The sequence below is a fragment of the Pseudophryne corroboree genome, chromosome 2 (genome assembly GCF_028390025.1).
Source record: "Pseudophryne corroboree isolate aPseCor3 chromosome 2, aPseCor3.hap2, whole genome shotgun sequence".
Classification (NCBI taxonomy): domain Eukaryota; kingdom Metazoa; phylum Chordata; class Amphibia; order Anura; family Myobatrachidae; genus Pseudophryne; species Pseudophryne corroboree.
In genome coordinates, this window is record NC_086445.1 from 67,046,560 (window position 1) to 67,065,019 (window position 18,460).

The 18,460-nt window shown below is 45.6% G+C and overlaps 1 long non-coding RNA gene across 6 annotated transcripts in view; it reads right to left on the reverse strand.

Moving 5' to 3' along the window:
- LOC134999050 (uncharacterized) overlaps positions 1-18,460 on the reverse strand; it is a 222,535-nt gene that overhangs the window by 10,030 nt on the left and 194,045 nt on the right. For 4 of the 6 annotated variants that reach the window (XR_010201225.1, XR_010201213.1, XR_010201243.1 and 1 more), the window contains one exon: positions 2,598-2,891. The exons of 1 other annotated variant lie outside the window; for it this stretch is intronic. This is a non-coding gene — a long non-coding RNA (uncharacterized LOC134999050). Of the gene's footprint in view, positions 1-2,597; positions 2,892-18,460 lie in introns of those variants that run through there. One more of the 6 variants, XR_010201219.1, reaches the window with a different exon arrangement.

Here is an 18,460-nt window from a genome sequence, read left to right on the forward strand (position 1 = left end):
TAACTAGACATTTTAGCACTGTGTGAAAGAAACAGCATCGGCGCCCCCCACCTCACCAAATATAGAACAGGGCCAATGCGCGTCGTAGGCGAGCGTCAAAAATATAGGGGTGTGGCTTCATGGGGAAGAGACATGGCCACATAGCTCCCTTTTACACAGTACGGCAGGCAGAGTCCCCTTTTACACATTAGGCAGGTAGAGTCCCCCTTGTGTACACATTACGGCAGCAGAGTCCCCCTCGTTTACACATTACAGTAGCAGAGTCCCCCTTGTTTACACAATACGGCAGCAGAGTCCCCCTTGTGTACACATTACGGCAGCGGAGTCCCCCTTGTTTACACAGTACGGCAGCAGAGTCCCCCTTGTTTACACATTATGGTAGCAGAGTCCCCCTTGTGTACATATTACGGCAGCAGAGTCCCCCTTGTTTACACATTACAGTAGCAGAGTCCCCCTTGTTTACACATTATGGCAGCAGAGTCCCCCTTATGTACACACTACGGCAGCAAAGTCCCCCTTGTTTACACATTACAGTAGCAGAGTCCCCCTTGTTTACACAATACGGCAGCAGAGTCCCCCTTGTGTACACATTACGGCAGCGGAGTTCCCCTTGTTTACACAGTACGGCAACAGAGTCCCCCTTGTTTACACATTACGGTAGCAGAGTCCCCCTTGTGTACACATTACGGCAGCAGAGTTCCCCTTGTGTACACATTACGGCAGCAGAGTCCCCCTTGTTTACACAGTATGGCAGCAGAGTCCCCCTTGTTTGCACAATACGGCAGCAGAGTCCCCCTTGTGTACACATTACGGCAGCGGAGTCCTTCTTGTTTACACAGTACGGCAGCAGAGTCCCCCTTGTTTACACATTACGGTAGCAGAGTCCCCCTTGTGTACACATTACGGCAGCAGAGTCCCCCTTGTGTACACATTACGGCAGCAGAGTCCCCCATGTTTACACATTACGGTAGCAGAGTCCCCCTTGTGTACACATTACGGCAGCAGAGTCCCCCTTGTGTACACATTACAGCAGCAGAGTCCCCCATGTGTACATATTACAGCAGCAGAGTCCCCCTTGTGTACTCATTATGGCAGCAGAGTCTCCCATTTCAGAGAGAGAGCGAGTGTGTGTGTGTTGTTTACCTGTTGGTGCTATGTGGCAGCAGACATTGATTTCCAGACGCTCACAGTCCCTTTCTAGTGCCACCGCGGCAGGTGTCACTGGCGGCATCTCCTTGCTGAACGAACGCTTGGCGCTCCCTCTCCAGTTCAGAGGCAGTGGCGGGGCTCACGGGAGCCATCAGTAGAGACAGCTCCGTCTCATATAACGGAGCAGGCTGCTGAAGGACGCAGGCGGTGGCAGGGCTCACAGGCAGCATTACCGCGCACAATGGGCTCTGTGTAACACCAACTGGCTCGCTCCCCGTCCCTCACAGAGGCGGCAGATGGAGATAGGAGCCCAGGCACAGCCTAAATGACACTTCTCCATCTCTAACAGGGCTGTAGGTAGGGGTGTGATGTCAGATGGTGCGCCTTCACTGCGCTTGCGCTGTGTTCAAGGCACCATCAGCACACACCTAGTTACGGCACTATATGGACACAACTAGGGTGGCCAATCCTTGGATCGGCGGGATCATGGGATTTCAGCCCAAAAATGGCCGGGATTCAATCCCGGGATTGGAAGCTCCAATTCCGGGGATTGAGGGATCAGCGTTGAGCGTCCTCGGGATGCCCAGACGCTGCCCGACTTCCTCCTCCCAGCTTCCCAGTGCAGCGTGATGTGCAGTGAGAGGTCATGCTGTGCCGTCACACGTGTGTCCTACTCGCCCACCCCAGTGCTATGGTGAGTTATGTGTGCGGGACGGGCGGGGCGAGGGAGGCCACCACACAGGAAAACGCCAATCCCGTGTATCCCAGGAATCCGATACCCGGGATTGAAAAAATGGCCTGGGATTGGCTCCCTAGACACAACCAGCAGAATATGGCAAGACTGGTAAACTTTGCCAGGTGACGCCCTCCTGCACACCTGCAATGGAAAAACAACAATTCATGCTTCTAGCAGCAGTGACATCACTGAATGTTGACCAAATAATTCACTATATGCCAATGCATGCCTCCCAACAGAAGCAAACCGAGGATATAGTAAACACTATCCTCCAATCTACAGAAACCGCACCCGATCCACCTGATCTCAGTGTTACCTGCGTTTCACCAAAACCACATCCATTTTCCAGTAGGTCCTAACCATTTTATAGAAAGGATAAAGAAAAATCCTAACAAGCTCAGGATTATTCACAGGTGTGTCACATTGCTCAAAATTCTTGTCTCCATGGTGTGTAGGCATTTAGGGGTATATTTAGTAAAAGTCGGTTTTTGGACAATTTTTGATCGATGTTTGGTTGATTTTCTATTTCGGGAGCTAAAATCCACATTCACTCACAGATGATTTTTAAATGTCTGATTTAGACCCGAAAACACAAAATCGATAAAAAAAATCGTCCAAATATCGACCAGAATCCATTTTAGTAAATATACCCCCTAGTGCGTTTGAGCTTTAGCAATAATTTGAAGGGTCACATGCACAGAATTCTGCCAGCTTATATTTTGATCAGCTTTATTGAGAAGACTGTAAGGAAGAACCTGCGAACACATAAAATTACATTTATTCTGGAACATTATTTCTTTCAACGGACCGTCCACCAGGTGATGACATTTTCCATTTGCAGGCGATGACACATTTGGTTACCCATATGAAAAGACAACAGAAATTTTTCATTTTGTCTTTAACACTTATTCATCCAAATTTCTGTTCTTGTGAAGTTACTACTGTCAGTTTTAGTGGGAGCGCCAGGTCCACTGGTTAAATCCAGGTGAGCATGTAAAGAGTAAAACTAAAAAAAAAATATACAGAACAAAAATATCAGAAAGTCTTTAAAGGAGTTGGACTTATAATACATACAACAAAATGTATTTCGAAAAATCATTTTCAGAAGCATTATTATTATTATTATTTTACTTCTAATTAGAGATGAGCGGGTTCGGATTTACTCTGTTCTTTACGCCAGAATTATCACCATCTCTTATTTTCTGGATTTTTCTTATTGGCTAACCAAAACACGTAACGTACGATAGCCAATAAAGAGATTCGGGTAAATCCGAGTAAATGTGAGTAAAACCGAACCCGCTCATCTCTACTTATAATAGAACCCTTGTAAAAATAGTTACCCATGGGAGAAACATGTCGCAATCATAGACCAAAAGGTAGACTTGATTCCAGGATTCATACATTGGGGGATATCGTATTAACCACGGAAATGCTGCAATTTATCAACTTTTCACACCTGTCGCACAAAAGTTGCTGCAAGGAGGGCTTATCAGTGTATGCAGGCTCCCATTTTTCGTACCTATCTTATTCCAAAATTGCAAAAACGGGATTTGTATGATAATTCTAGCCGGCAAAACCAGATATGAGTATATTAGAAAAGGGGGAAATCTGCCTGTACCCCCAAAAAAAGTCAAATTAATATAGGAAAACATTAAAAAAGTCTATGGGGGGTATGCAATTAGCTCTGATCAATTCGGAGCTAATAAATTCGCCCCAATGAGTATTCAATTAGGGCAGTTTTCGTCCGTTTTGAAGAGGCATTGGCGAAAAATGCCTCAAAATCTGCGAAAATGGCGCGTGTTTTCGCCGGAAAACACATGGATTCAACAATCAACTTAAACTGTGTCAAATGGCTGTTATATACATTTAAAAAACAAGTGTGAAAAAGTTATGGAAAGTTATTTTTTCCGCAAAATAAGGGGTCTATTCGTGAAGCAGTGAAAAGAGTGGAGAAGTGAGCCAGTGGAGAAGTTGCCCATGGCGACCAATCAGCATTGATGTAACATTTATAATTTGCATACTATAAAATTATACAGAGCAGCTCGAACCTCTCGCGTGCCGCATCAGGGCCAACCCAGATATTTCCGGGATCACCGTTAACCGCACCCATTACACTGTCTCCCTATTCGCAGACGACATACTCCTCACATTGACGAACCCGACCATCTCTCTTCCCAATCTATTTCGAGAGCTGACTATCTACGGCAACCTCTCGGGATATAAAATCAACCAATCAAAATCCGAAGCCCTCTCCTTACACATCCCCAAGCGCACCAAGACTCTGTTACAAGCAAACTTCGAATTCTCATGGCGTAAACATTCACTTAAATACCTAGGAGTCTTCATAACCAAATCTTACAACTCTCTCTACCGAGCTAACTACACCCCAATCATAAATTCAATTCTCAAGGACATCCGCCAATGGGACTCTTATTATCTCTCTTGGATTGGACGTATTAATGCCATAAAAATGAATGCACTCCCCAAACTCCTGTACTTATTCCAAACGCTCCCGATTCAGATCCCCTCACATACCCTCCGCTCTCTTCAGCCCTCGCTAGGTGACTTTATATGGAACCACACAAAACCTCGACTCCGACGAGACACCCTGGCCAAACACTCTCAGCTGGGCGGCCTAGGCCTTCCCATCCTTCAGCGTTATTTTGCTGCGACTAAACTGAGCCAATTGGTTGCTTGGCACGCTCCGAAGCATACTAAGCGATGGGTCGACTTAGAGAGCGATTTAATTGGCGTCCCTTCGGTCTCCTATCTGCCTTGGGTTCACCGCAAAAACTACCCTCAATTTAGCCTCCCTACACCTACTGTAGAGGTAACACTCGGGAACTGGGAGCTCCTGAGCAAAAATTGAAACTGTCTACTTACCCCTCCCCCCTAACCTCTATCTGGAAAAATTTGGCATTTCCCCCAGGCTTATCTTCAGCAATGGCCCGTCCTTGGATCTCTGCTGGTGTCACTAGGATCCACCACTTTACAGGAACCCACGCCATCAGATCATTTTCTGACCTACAGACTACATATAGCCTGCCCAACTCCCTGCACTACCAATACCTACAAATACGGCACTACATTTCCTCTTTACACCTTCCATTCCCACTTCCAATCCCTTCCTCTTTTGAAAGGCTTTGCTTGCATAATCCCACTGTCAGAGGCGTCATCTCTCTCCTTTACAAAACCATCTTGTCCCCCGAAACCCCCGCCCTCGAACCTCACGAACAGGCCAGGGAAACGGACTTGGGGCGACATTTTGAGGACGAGGAAAGGGAAATTATCCGGGCCGCGGTCTCAAAGTGCTCCATCAGCGTGGCCATCCGCGAATACTCGTTTAAAATCTACACAAGATGGTATTTGGTTCCAGACCGCCTGCATAGAATGTTTCCTGGCACTCCTAACCTTTGCTGGAGAAACTGTGGTCAGGTAGGCACGTTCTTCCACACATGGTAGTCTTGTCCAGTGATCACCCGTTACTGGACCATGGTCCGTGCCCTCCTTGCCCAGCTGCTGGACCTGACGCAGCCTTTTTCACCTGTCAACCTACTCCTCTGTGCCCCCCTGGACCAGGTACCCAAAGACTCAAATAGACTGATCCTCCATATTTCCTGTGCGGCCAAATACCAAACAGCGCGTAACTGGAAAGCACCTGACGCACCCAACCATCAGGCACTAACAAACAGGGTTTGGTTCATTGCACAAATGGAATACATCACTAGTCTCCAACACAACACAGTACAAAAATTCCACTCCACTTGGCTTCCCTGGTACAGATATCAAAATTCACCCCTTCCAGGACTTAACTAGATTGTAACTCAAATTGGGCGCAATTGATGTTCCGTCCCGTCCCCCCCTACAATTTTTTTTCTCTCTTCTCTCTCTCTCTCTCTCTCCTTTTCCCTGCTCCCTCTCACCTGGGCTCCTAGCTCATCAGAGGTCTCTCTTTCTTCTATTCGTCTCTCCTTCCTTCCCTACATCTCCCCACCCGCCACCCCTACTCACTCCGACTAAATCTCCTATTACGATTTGATGATTGTACTTATTGGATTCACACTCTTCTGATGTTTTCTCTCCTGGTCACTCGTGAATTTCTATTGTTATAACACTCTACATGACGAGTCTCATGAAATTTAACCCACAACACATTTATTGTACTGTTATTCCCTCTGTTACCGAGTGTTGTTAACTCTGTTTATTTCTCCTAATAAAATTCTATGATTCAAAAAAAAAAAAAAAAAAAAATTATACAGAGCAGCTGATTGGTTGCCATGGGCAACTTCTCTACTGGCTCACTTCTCCACTCCTTTCACTGCTTCATGAATAGACCCCTGAGTGCTCTCATTAAATTAGGGGTACATAAAAATGGGTATAAGTATATATTTGCGTCATTTAAATGCCTAAAAACACTTGTCCCACTAATAAAGCACCCCAATATACCTGTTCCATACCTCGTACCCAAATTTCCATTACTTTGTATTTTTTTAAATTTGTTTCAAATGTGTCATTTTTAATGATATTGGATAAAGAATTCATTTATACGTATCTTTTTAGTTCTACTGAGTCAATTATTCTATATGACAGACTGCACACTATAGTTTAACTAAATACAGTGTACATATAGCGCTGAGTATACACTTTTTTTCTGTCACTAGCAAAGGTGCCAAGGTTTGGGGGTCCAGTCCCAAATCAAATGATTTATTTGATAGATAAAACTAGTGCTGTAGACTGCCAATGAATATGTGGCCAAACAGAAGTGCAACTGCACAATTGAACCTATAGATGCCAGGTAAAAACAATTTATTTAATTTAATAATTTATACTGATTATCCCAACAAGACACTTTTAGCCAAGGGGTGCTCAAGCACTAGGGTACCTTGAATTGAGAAAGTTTGGGAGCCACTGTATTAGAGGTTCTGCATTTGTAGGGGGCCCACACAAGTGACTTAAGAAGGGTGGGGCATGTGCCCTATGTGCCAAATTTATGTAGGGATATTCTTAGGGACAATGTCTTCCTTGTAGGTATTGGTTCTGCTTTTCTGAGCGAGTTTAAGCAAAAATCATTTGTTTTACATGTATAAGATGCAGACATAGGGCCTAATTCAGATTTGATCGCTCCTACATCAGCGATCGCAGCCTGATGCCCTTTCGAGCAACGGGCGCACTGCTCGTACGCACCCAGTGAGATGTGATCGACAGGCAGAGGCAGTTGTGGTGCGGGAGGGGGCATGCCAACGGCGTTAGAAGTTGAACCCGTTGGTGGGGCATGGTTCCGGACAACGCAGGCATTTCTGGACTGTTGTGGGGGCGGGCTGCATGATGTCACACGCAGCCGCTGTGACCCAGAATATGGCAGGTAGCTGCCTGCGAGCGCAGGCGGGGAGCTACTCGGCGGGTGCGAAAGCGTTGCCGCTGAGCAATGCTCTTGCACATGTGCGCGCGGGGGGGGGGGGGGGGGGTTAGGGTCTGACATGCGGGGCAGACTAGCACTGTGCTGGCCCCTGCATTCAGAAAGTCTGGTCGTAGATGTGCTAGATGTAGCAAAACTACGATCAGGTCTGAATTACCCCCCATAGTTCTGCTGTATTAGAGAGCCTTTTTGCAGTTCAACTAATGTCTAGTAGTGAATGCGTTGATTGCACATTAGTAAATGGTATACAGATGGCTGCAGGTCAGTTGTCAGTGTAAGTGCCTGGCATAAGGCAGACACATCATCTACTCTTGCTGACCGGAACTCATCTCCAGTTTTGCACATGAGCTTAAAAACACTATTTTTGCATGTGACTTTTCCTACTGATTATGTTGCCAACTCTACATCAGTCCCACTCTGCTAGAGACAACTAACGGCACGCAATGCCAGTATGCACACAGTTGGCCAATGTTCTAAGTACTGCGCATATGTCCTGATGGCTACTGCACTGAGAGGGTGATTCAGGCCTGGTCGCTGGGCTGCTAACTTTGCTGTCCTGCGTTCAGGACCTTGGGAAGTGTATATTTGCCGTGCAAGTGTGTGATCCCATGTGTACGCCGAGCTGCTAAAAACTTTGTGCAGTGTGTGCGCAGCCCAGGACTTACTCCTACAGTGCGATGAGAACGGGCTGATCGGGGCCGGAGCTGACGTCACACATCCTCCCTGAAAACTCTTGGGCAGCCTGCGTTTCTCCGGACACTCCCAATAAACGCTCAGTTACCACCCACAAACATCTTCCTCCTGTCAATCACCTTGCAAAGGCCTGTGCAATCTGATTTTTCGCACCATGCCCTTTGATGTTGTCCGACGCGTGTGCGCATTGCGGTGCATGCGCAGTTAGTACCTGTTCGGCGGCTGTGTGAAAAAAACGCACAGCAACGATCAGGTCTGAATCACCCCCTGAGATGAGAACTGATTTGGACTCAGAGACTGTAGACTTTAGTGGGTCTTTCCTGGGAGGTAACGGGGTGTGGCTCTGACAGCGGCTGCATCCAGAGAAGCAGAACCACTCCTACGGGACTGTTCAGGCGGACAAACTGCGCCAGTCATAGGTCTGCTGTAAGTTTGATGGAGCATGTATAGAAGGTGAAGGTGCACCGAGACAAATGTGCACCGCAGGGCGTGGACAAAATCAGCCCCGTCTGCGTCTGACAAACAATTAAAGATAAGCTACGTACCCCAGGAATTCTGTTTACAAATGATGCCCTTAGTCCAGGCTCCAACCTTTAACAATAATAAGGAATGACTATTGATAGGCAGTACAGCTGTGCACGGCAGGAGTGATGTGGTGAGGACGCTGCGCTGGGAAGAGTTAACCTTACTGGGGAATTAGTAACTTGTTACGGGCTTGCTACTGCAGGAACACAGCGCTGATTGCCAGAATACTTACAGGATTCAAGAATGGAAGTCGTGACTGTGTGCTGGGGGCTTATGGAATTATAAGAGCAGGATTATTACTCTGTCACTCATCAGCAGTTATATAAATATGGAAATACACCAAGGTTGCTTGTCACACTGATATTGTAAGCCAGCCTATGTCAACTTGGGGTCTATAGCTGTTGCAGAACTAAAACTCCCAGCATGCCCTGCTTAGACTTTTAATGCCGCAGCATGTCAGCCTTTGTTATTATTTATAGTGGGCTTCTGCCTAATATATACAAACAGAGGGGGAAATCCAGTTTCTGTCATTGTGACGCTGGACATCACCGTCTGCAGTCACTTCCCTGCCCATACCTGTGGGGTGCGGGGGAAGATGACCCAAGGGGCTGGTCACAAGGGGCCTGATTCAGAGCCGTAATGTTCATGTATTTGAGTGATCCCTAAAACCTCCTACGGCGCATGTGTTCCTTCTCAGTGAGTACGCATAAATCCACCTTTTGTGATCGGGACACACGGTGACGGTATATAGAGGTCTTGGAAAATTGCTGGGTGTCCCTGGGCAGTGACTGGCAGGTGGCTTAGCGCATGAACGGAGGTGGTCCGTATTATAGGCGGGTCATAGGAAGTCCTTATTATCGCGGGGTTACAAAGATGCTCAACCACTCACATAGGAGACTGTGGGGGTAATTCAGACCCGATCGCTGCTGTGCGTTTTCGTATAGCGGGCGATCAGATCTGAACTGCGCATGTGTATGCACCGCAATGCGCCGGTGCATTGAACAACGGAACTGGTCACCGGTGCCTAGTGACGGGATGGTGCGAAAAAAAGCGATCGCACGGGTGATCGCAAGGTGATTGACAGGAAGAGGGTGTTTGTGGGTGGCAACTGACCGTTTTACAGGAGTGTCTGGAAAAACGCAGGAGGGAACAGGCGTTTTGAGAGAAGGTGTCTGACGTCAGCTCCGGCCCCCGATCAGCATGAAGCAAATGCAGCAGCTGAGTAAGTCCTGGGCAGTGCAGAGACTGCACATACTGATGTTTGTGCAGGTCTCCTACAAAAGCGAACGCACGCCTACACACACCATATACCATCCCCCTGTAGGTGGCGACTACCTGATTGCAGGGTTGCAAAAAATATACCCTAGCGATCAGGTCTGAATTACCCCCTATAATTGGATGGAGAAGTTGCACCAGCCACTCTCAATCAAAAAATCATAAAGTGAATAATAGCTGTAAAGTCTCAAAGATGCACCAAGGCCCTCATTCCGAGTTGTTCGCTCGCAAGCTGCTTTTAGCAGCTTTGCACACGCTAAGCCGACGCCTACTGGGAGTGAATCTTAGCATAGTAAAATTGCGAACGAAAGATTCTCAAAATTGCGATTACACACCTCTTAGCAGTTTCTGAGTAGCTCCAGACTTACTCGGCATCTGCGATCAGTTCAGTGTTTGTCGTTCCTGGTTTGACGTCACAAACACACCCAGCGTTCGCCCAGACACTCCTCCGTTTCTTCAGCCACTCCCGCGTTTTTCCCAGAAACGGTAGCGTTTTTTCGCACACACCCATAAAACGGCCAGTTTCCGCCCAGAAACACCCACTTCCTGTCAATCACATTACGATCACCAGAACGAAGAAAAAACCGTGAGTAAAATTCCTAACTGCATAGCAAATTTACTTGGCGCAGTCGCACTGCGGACATTGCGCATGCGCATTCGCGACTAATCGCTCCGTTGCGGGAAAAAAAATAACGAGCGAACAACTCGGAATGACCCCCCATGTAAATACATATAAAAAAAAATACTGTCTCAAACCATGTGCACTGCAGGGGGAGAGATGTAACATGTGCAGACAGAGTTAGATTTGGGTGGGGTGTGTTCAAACTGATCTCTAAATTGCAGTGTAAAAATAAAGCAGCCAGTATTTACCCTGCAAAGAAACAATCTAACTCTCTCTGCACGTGTTATTTCTGCCCCACGTGCAGTGCACATGGTTTTGGCCAGTTGCTTGATTTTTAGGTTTGCTAACAAACCTGAATAACCCCCTACATCCCCTTACTGCACTATTATAGTCCCTCCAACTGTCCGCATAAAGATGGTAGCAGTGTATGCATGCTGATGGATTAAAGTACAATTAAACAGTCCCCAAAAACTTTCAAAAACTGTCACAGCTTGTTACTGTATTCCTCCACTTAAACTGTTACTGTATGTGTTTGTGCTTCCACTATAGCAATGCTGGTCACTGTGCTGGTAGTGGTCATGTGATTTATCTGTTTTCTGAGGGCAGATATTACTGTGTCCTCTATTAGAAGACATCGCTCCCTATATTTACACCTGTCTAGTGCCCAGGGTACTGCAACAGAGGAACCACTACTTATGGACAAGTCCGCAGATAAGGCAGACAGCAGGCTTATGCAGAACTCCTGTAGTAAAATGTCCTCCTGTTTAAGTTATGGTTAACTTTTAACGCGTTTCAGTGCTCTGTGGCGCCTTTCTCAAGGGTCAGTGTAAGTAGAATCACATCTTCTTTTGCAACTGGGGAGGTGCAACTGAGCTGAAACTGGGTGCTCTCGTGTAGGCAATGTTGATGAAAGTGTTTATACACCTATTTCCAGATGTGTGGTATTTATTCTTTGGCATTATAGTGTGTTTTTTTTTAATTTAAGATTTAAAACCCTGTAAATGTGAAATGTTTTTTATGTTTACTACGCTAAACATTTTGTTGCACCATATGAATAAAAGTTATTAATAACTAGTAGAGGGATTTACCATATGCTGAGTCACCTCAGTCTGGCCCATTTTCCGCTCTGCCCCCTCTCATCCCTGTCCATGTCTAACCCCTGTCCTACTCACTCCCAGCTCCATCCCTCCTATCCCTGTCCAGCCTCCTTCCCACACCGTCTCCCTTGTATACTTACTCTGTTATTCCCGGTGCACAGTGGACCTCCATCCTCATTGACTGGCCTGTCTCTGTCACAACTCACAGGTGGATAGTGAATGCTTGCCCGTACTTCAGAATGGCTAAGACCCAGAACAGAGACGTGGAGTCTAACGTGCTGGTGGTATTCACCAGGGACTTCCGCAAGAAGGTTTGGACTTAGCTGCACACGTTATGAAGAGTGCGGCCTTCTATCTGGGTTCCCTCATAGAGGTGCTGGTAGACACTGGGTAGAGCTGAACGTACATCATGAAACGTGCAAATGTAGTCAACAAGCCATGTCTGAACCAAACGGACAGAGAAGTACCAGGGAGAAGGTCACAAGGAAGCAAAGGTCGAACCAGGAATCACCAAATGCAGTACCAAAAGTTTAGGAGGAATCAGGTCACTAGGAATAGCTGAATTCAGACACAGGTAGCCGATAACACGAGGATCAGCTATGCTGGAGCTAGGTATGAGCCTATACTCTGGCACAGGAGTGCTCCCAAGGACTTCCTTTTATAGGTGGAGTTCAAATCTGGCGTCAATCAGAACTTCACCTGTTGGTGCGCCTAGCCCTTTAAATCTCATACAGAGCGCGCGAGGTGCCATATGGGAGCCGCGGCCGAGTGTTCATTGAAGCTGCTAGAGGAGGGAGCAGGAAGAGGAGTCACCATCAGCAGGTGACCGGGACTCCCCGTCCACTACTCTTCACCAGCCGGAACTCCGGCACTGCCGGACCTGGTAAGTGGGCACCGGGTTCGGCCTCACTGCGACAGTCCCATTGCTACAGTGGGAGTCATAGGGTTGGGAAGGGAGTGTAAGACATGTGCCTGTAGTGCATTCTGTCCCCGACTGGACATGTCAAAGAGGGGACAGACCTTAGGCAATTATTGTATAGATAATGTATCTTTTGCATGAAGTAGAGGCTGGTGCAAGGGTGCATTGATGATGAGTAGTTCACTGAACGTATTGCAAGATACCTACAACTAGACCTTGATATCATTTTATTTTAGTAACAGTTTCTTATACAGGTTGAGTATCCCATATCCAAATATTCCGAAATACGGAATATTCCGAAATACGGACTTTTTTGAGTGAGACTGAGATAGTGAAACCTTTGTTTTTTGATGGCTCAATGTACACAAACTTTGTTTAATACTCAAAGTTATTAAAAATATTGGCTAAAATTACCTTCAGGCTGTGTATATAAGGTGTATATGTAACATAAATGCATTCTGTGCTTAGATTTAGGTCCCATCACCATAATATCTCATTATGGTATGCAATTATTCCAAAATACGGAAAAATCCGATATCCAAAATTCCTCTGGTCCCAAGCATTTTGGATAAGGGATACTCAACCTGTATAGCACAGCATATTCTACTGCACTTCACAATTAGATCAACAGTAATAGAACAAAACTGGGTAATAACAGACAGTCACAGAGGTAGGAAGGCCCTGCTCGCAAGCTTACAATCTGTTGGCAAATAGGCATTGAGACACAAGGATAGGTGACTACTCCAGCTAGATTGCCAAAGTTTTTGGTTAGCTGTATGATATGGTCACACAGCAATGTTGGCCAGAGATCAAGAGGATGGGAAAGTGAAGAAAGACAAAATATGTGAGGAAAGGATATGTGTGGACTGTATAGATGGGATGTAATTGATAGTTTATAAAGGTTATGTGAGCGGTTCCAGAATCTGATATGCTTGCCTGAAGAGGTGAGTTTTCAGGGAATGCTTGAAGGTTTGGAGACTAGTGGTGAGTCTTTTTGTGCGTGGGAGGGCATGTCACAGAGTGGGTGCAGCCCCCCCAAAATCCTGCCATCGTGAGTGGGAGCGATTAATGCGTGTGGATAAGAGACACAGATCTCAGTCGGGAGATATTTTGAGATAAGCAAAGAGATGTATGTTGGTGCAGTTTGTTTGATAGCCTTATGTGTAAGTAAAAGTATTTTATATTGAATACGGTAGAATACCTTTAACCAATGGAGGGACTGACAAAGCAGATCAGCGAATATACTGACATTTCAATGCATGCAATATGGGAGCATATAGAGGCAATTTGCAAATCTGCTGCAGGCTCATACTGTTTAGTGTTGCTATGGTGATTACAACGTTGCACAATATTGAATGCAATGATTCTCTGCAATTAAATTGCAAGCAATCATTACACACAATTGTGTTATGTAACTGAAGTCTCTGCCCCCCTCCAGCACCGCACCGCTCATGCTTGTTCACAATAATCAATTTCCTTTTAAAGTGGTTCGTTAATCTGAGGAAAATTTTCATCATTGATCAAAGCAAAGGTCATGTAGGTCAATGCACTAATTTCATCCAACAACTAGCTGGCGACGGTCAGGTTCTACTACAAAGGAGTGACAGGAGTCCGGAATTCCACAGCCCTGACCTTTTTCATTTCCCATAATTAGTATGTAAATATAGTTATGCAATGTTTGAAGCAGCTTTTCTGAGTGTGCAGACAGTAAGACATCCTCACCGATATGCCAGTCCACGGCCGGGATGTAATGAAGTCTGAGTTTGGCGGCTGTGCGGGATGCCGGCCGAACGCAGACATTTTTTTAAAGAGGCAATTAGTTACAAGGTTAAACCATGCCTTGTAAATAGTTGCTACTTTAAAACAAAGTCTGCGTTTGGCCGGCATCCCCCACGGCTACCGAACTTGGACTTAATTACATCCCGGCCCACAGGTTGATTCTAAAATGAGGCATGATCACTGGGAAAGCTTGTTCATTAGACACTATTATATAAAGCCACGTCGCAGTGATGAATTTAAGGCAGTGTTGTCCAGTTGAGGATGTCTCACAGTCAGTGGAGAGATAGGTGGGGCTGGCTTAAGGGCCCCATACACTACAACGATATGTCTGAGGCAGAAGTCGGAGGCGATTTCCCTTGAACACTCCTGGAAGCTTCCCGGGAGTGGTTCCATACGATTCCATATGATTTGGTAGATTTTGCATGCGATATATCGTATGCCATCCCAGCCATGCCTGCGGGAACAGACATATCACAAGTGCAGCACTAACGACCTAGAGGAGTCAAACTGACGCTGACGGGGCCGCGCATCGGATTGGATACACAGCCAAACTGCCCGATTTCACCCAATATATTGGCCCGAATGCCCGAATTGGGCTGAAATCGGGCATAATCGTTCTAGTGTATGGGGCTCTTTAGAGTTAAGTGCAAATGTTGCTTTGGTGCAGAATATGCAACTGTATTTAAGATACATGCAACATAAAACACACAGGTATAAATGTCCTTTTGGCACATTTCAGATGGGAACCAGGATGCAGATAACTTAAAAATTACTACATATTGACTTATCTAAAATGATGACACTGACGCCCATATGGAATTCAAAATAAGTCAAACCTTTACTTTACAATGCCAACAATAAAAAAACGTATGGTGGCAAAAGGAAGAACGGCAGCTGAACAGTGACAACCCATCTTGCGCCAACAAGATGACAACAACAAACTCGTAGGGACAATTGCCCTTCTCAATGGCAAATTTTAGGTCAACCCCTCCTCCAATACAACAACAAAGTGGCCCATCCAGAAAGCTGTTGCCACTGACCATAGAAGGGTAAAATCAGCCTAAATAATATACTGAAGGGGAGCACCCACATGGTATTGCAGTGAGCTGATGTTCTTTCCCACCAATGCACTCAAACCAGTGCCCACCACCATAACTAAGCCAAACTGTCTGAAAACCTAAAAACACTCTCCAGGAACAACACCTAACCCTCATTCATCAAATGAACCCTGTCCTTCCTAAACAAATGGGAATCCCGATAATGGATTAAAGGGTGCTCGACTACGAAACCTCCTAACGCCAAAACTCTCTTGGAAACTCGAGCCTTAATCTGTCGAATAGATACATCCATGGCAACACCTGAAGCATTCCCTTGCAAAATTCAATTAGGAATAATGGACAACCACACAATAGAGCACCAGGGCCACCATTCAGCAATCACCTCAATATCCCTGGCCATGGCAAATCACAGATCAAGGGAGGATCTGGACCAACATCATTCTCCCCAGATGAATAACCAACAACCCAGGAGGTCCAAAACACTCAGCAGCAGACACTAAAATAGCCAAAAACAACCAAAAGAGATTCCCAGCGCTGACTTAACCAACAAACCAAATTCATTGCAACAAAGAAACCAGGATCAGATATGGAATAACAGATCAACAATCAGTAGGTTGAAAGTCAATAGGTCGACACCATATGGTCAACAGTCAATAAGTTGACAGGGTCAAAAGGTCTACATGAAAAAGGTAGACTGTGCAAAAGGTCGACAGATACAAAAAATTGACAGGGTAAAAAGGTCAACATGAAAATGGTTGACACCAAAAAGGTCGATGCAAATTTTTGGGGTTGTTTTGTGTGTAATTTTGTATGCTTAACCATATATGACCCAAATTAGTACAAATGTGTACCCTCGCGAAGTTCGCTATGCTTGCCAGGCTTTGGTCACATTGGCTTGTTTCGCTCAGCTCAAGGTTACTGTAGGCCAGGGGTGGGGAACCTCTTTCCTTCCAAGGGCCATTTGGATTTTTTCTACATGAATCGCGGGCCATTTGTTAAGCCCCCCACCACCACCACCCCCAATGCGTGTGCTCTCCTAGGAAAGTAGGAGTGGCCTTACAAATAGTGGCCCCAGTAATAGCTGCTCACACACACTGCCCCCAGTAATGACAGACACACATAATACCTCAGTATATGCACTCACCACCACTGGAACAGGTCCTGAATCCACAGCACAGCCATTTCTCCCACCCACAGCCAGCAGAGCTTCATCTCTCTCCAAAGCATCCTCATATCTCCCGGAGCCATCTGCCGCGCATTGCATCAAGGGAGATTTAGTTTTCTCACAATGTATACTGAATACAGCGCACAGTGTGAGAAAACTACATCTCCCAGGAAGCCGTGCGCCGGGGACGGCATTACACAGCTGCCTCATATCTCTCTGAGCCATCTGCCGCGCATTGCATCAAGGGAGATGTAGTTTTCTCACACTGTACATTGAATACAGTCAACAGTGTGAGAAAACTACATCTTTCAGGAAGCCATACGCCACAAACGGCTTTACACTTGGCGGCTGCCTCCGGGCTGGTCAAAATGCCTGTCGAGTCCAGTAAGACCCGCGGGCTAGAAGTTCCCCACCCCTGCTCTAGGTATTAGATAGTGACATGGATAACAAATTAAGCAAAAGTTGGAAAACCATGAAAAACAACCTCCAAAAACCTGTCAACCATATATGTTTCTACCATTTTCATGTTGACCTTTTGAACCCGTCAACCTTTTGTACATGTTGACCCATAATTCCATCTGGGCGAAAATATAGCAAAACTCATGTACTGTTGTAATAATTTTTTATGCAAACATTGTCTATCACATGAGTAAAACAGCACATCCAATTTCTCAGTTTCTTTACGGCAAGGTAATCGTTTGCCTATATCCATTTATTTAAGGCTAAAATTACATGCAAAAACCTAGAAGGATATATTCAAATGATCAGCTTGCCGTAAAACAACTGTCTGAGGAATTGGAGGTGCCATTTTACTCATGTGATAGACCATTTTGGCATGACAAATTATTACCATATGAGTTGTGTTATATTTTTGTCCAGTTGGCATTAAAATTCCATGCCAGCTATTCCTCCACGTAATGTAAATGTACTGTATACTAACTATAGTACTAGTGAGAGAATTCATTTTGATGTTCCGATGTACTGTATAGGAGATTATTGACTTTTGAATTTGTTAGGGAGATTTGGTATCCCAAGATATTAGCATGAATGTTTTTTAACTATATGTATTTAAAGAGTGCCCCCAAAATGCAGTTTGCTTCTCCTATTTTTGCTCTCTTGCTAAAAACCACCTGTTAATACAGTCATTTTCCTAATCTCTGGGGAGCACCACCAACTTTGAGATACTACATAGGGATTTTCCTACCATCAAACATAAAGTTGGTATTCAAAATGTATTTTTGCAATTCACATACCTACTGGTGCAGGATCTACGCTGTTCCCTTTAACTAAGGGTTACTTCATCGCAGAAGACTTGTGGGTCTTGTATTCTCTGCAGGAAGAAGGACAGCCATGCAAGACCATATGAGATATCCATTGGCAAACAGCATCCCTGAGTGGGGCATCATGGAGCTCCTCCATGCGCCAGGAGGAGAGGACATCAAATTCCATGATATCCAGGACATCATTAGCATCAGGGACACCTAAGCCTGGGAGGTGAGCATGTGATAAGGCGTTAGTAACATGGAAGTCCTTTCCACATTTGTACACCACATCCTGATAGACCCTTTGGTGTTTGAGCATTAAATGTTGAATTTGTGCTAAAGCAGTATGTAGCAGTTTGCAGAGAGTGGTAATCAGGAGTTGGTGGTCTGTCTCAACCAGCAGTGGATGCCCATAGATGAAATGAAAAACTAATTGACCAGCAAAGACTAGAAACCAACAGTTCCTCTTGAATCTGAGCATAAAGTGACTTGGTTTCAATAAGTGTCCTGGAAGCAAAGCCATTGGGTTTGTAATGCTGTGGGCAGACAGCACCAGACTATGACTATGCTGCGAGGCATTGGCAGAGATCATGACAGGAACATGCGCATCAAAAAATTGGAGCACTGAGCTGGAAGTGAGCATAGCCTTGTGACGAGAACCAAACCAGTCAAGGTCATTTTGCAAAGGCTCGTGGAGCAGGGCAACGACCTCGCTGTAGGGTGGCAGAAAGTTTTATACCAAAAAAGCTGTGCAGAGTCAACTT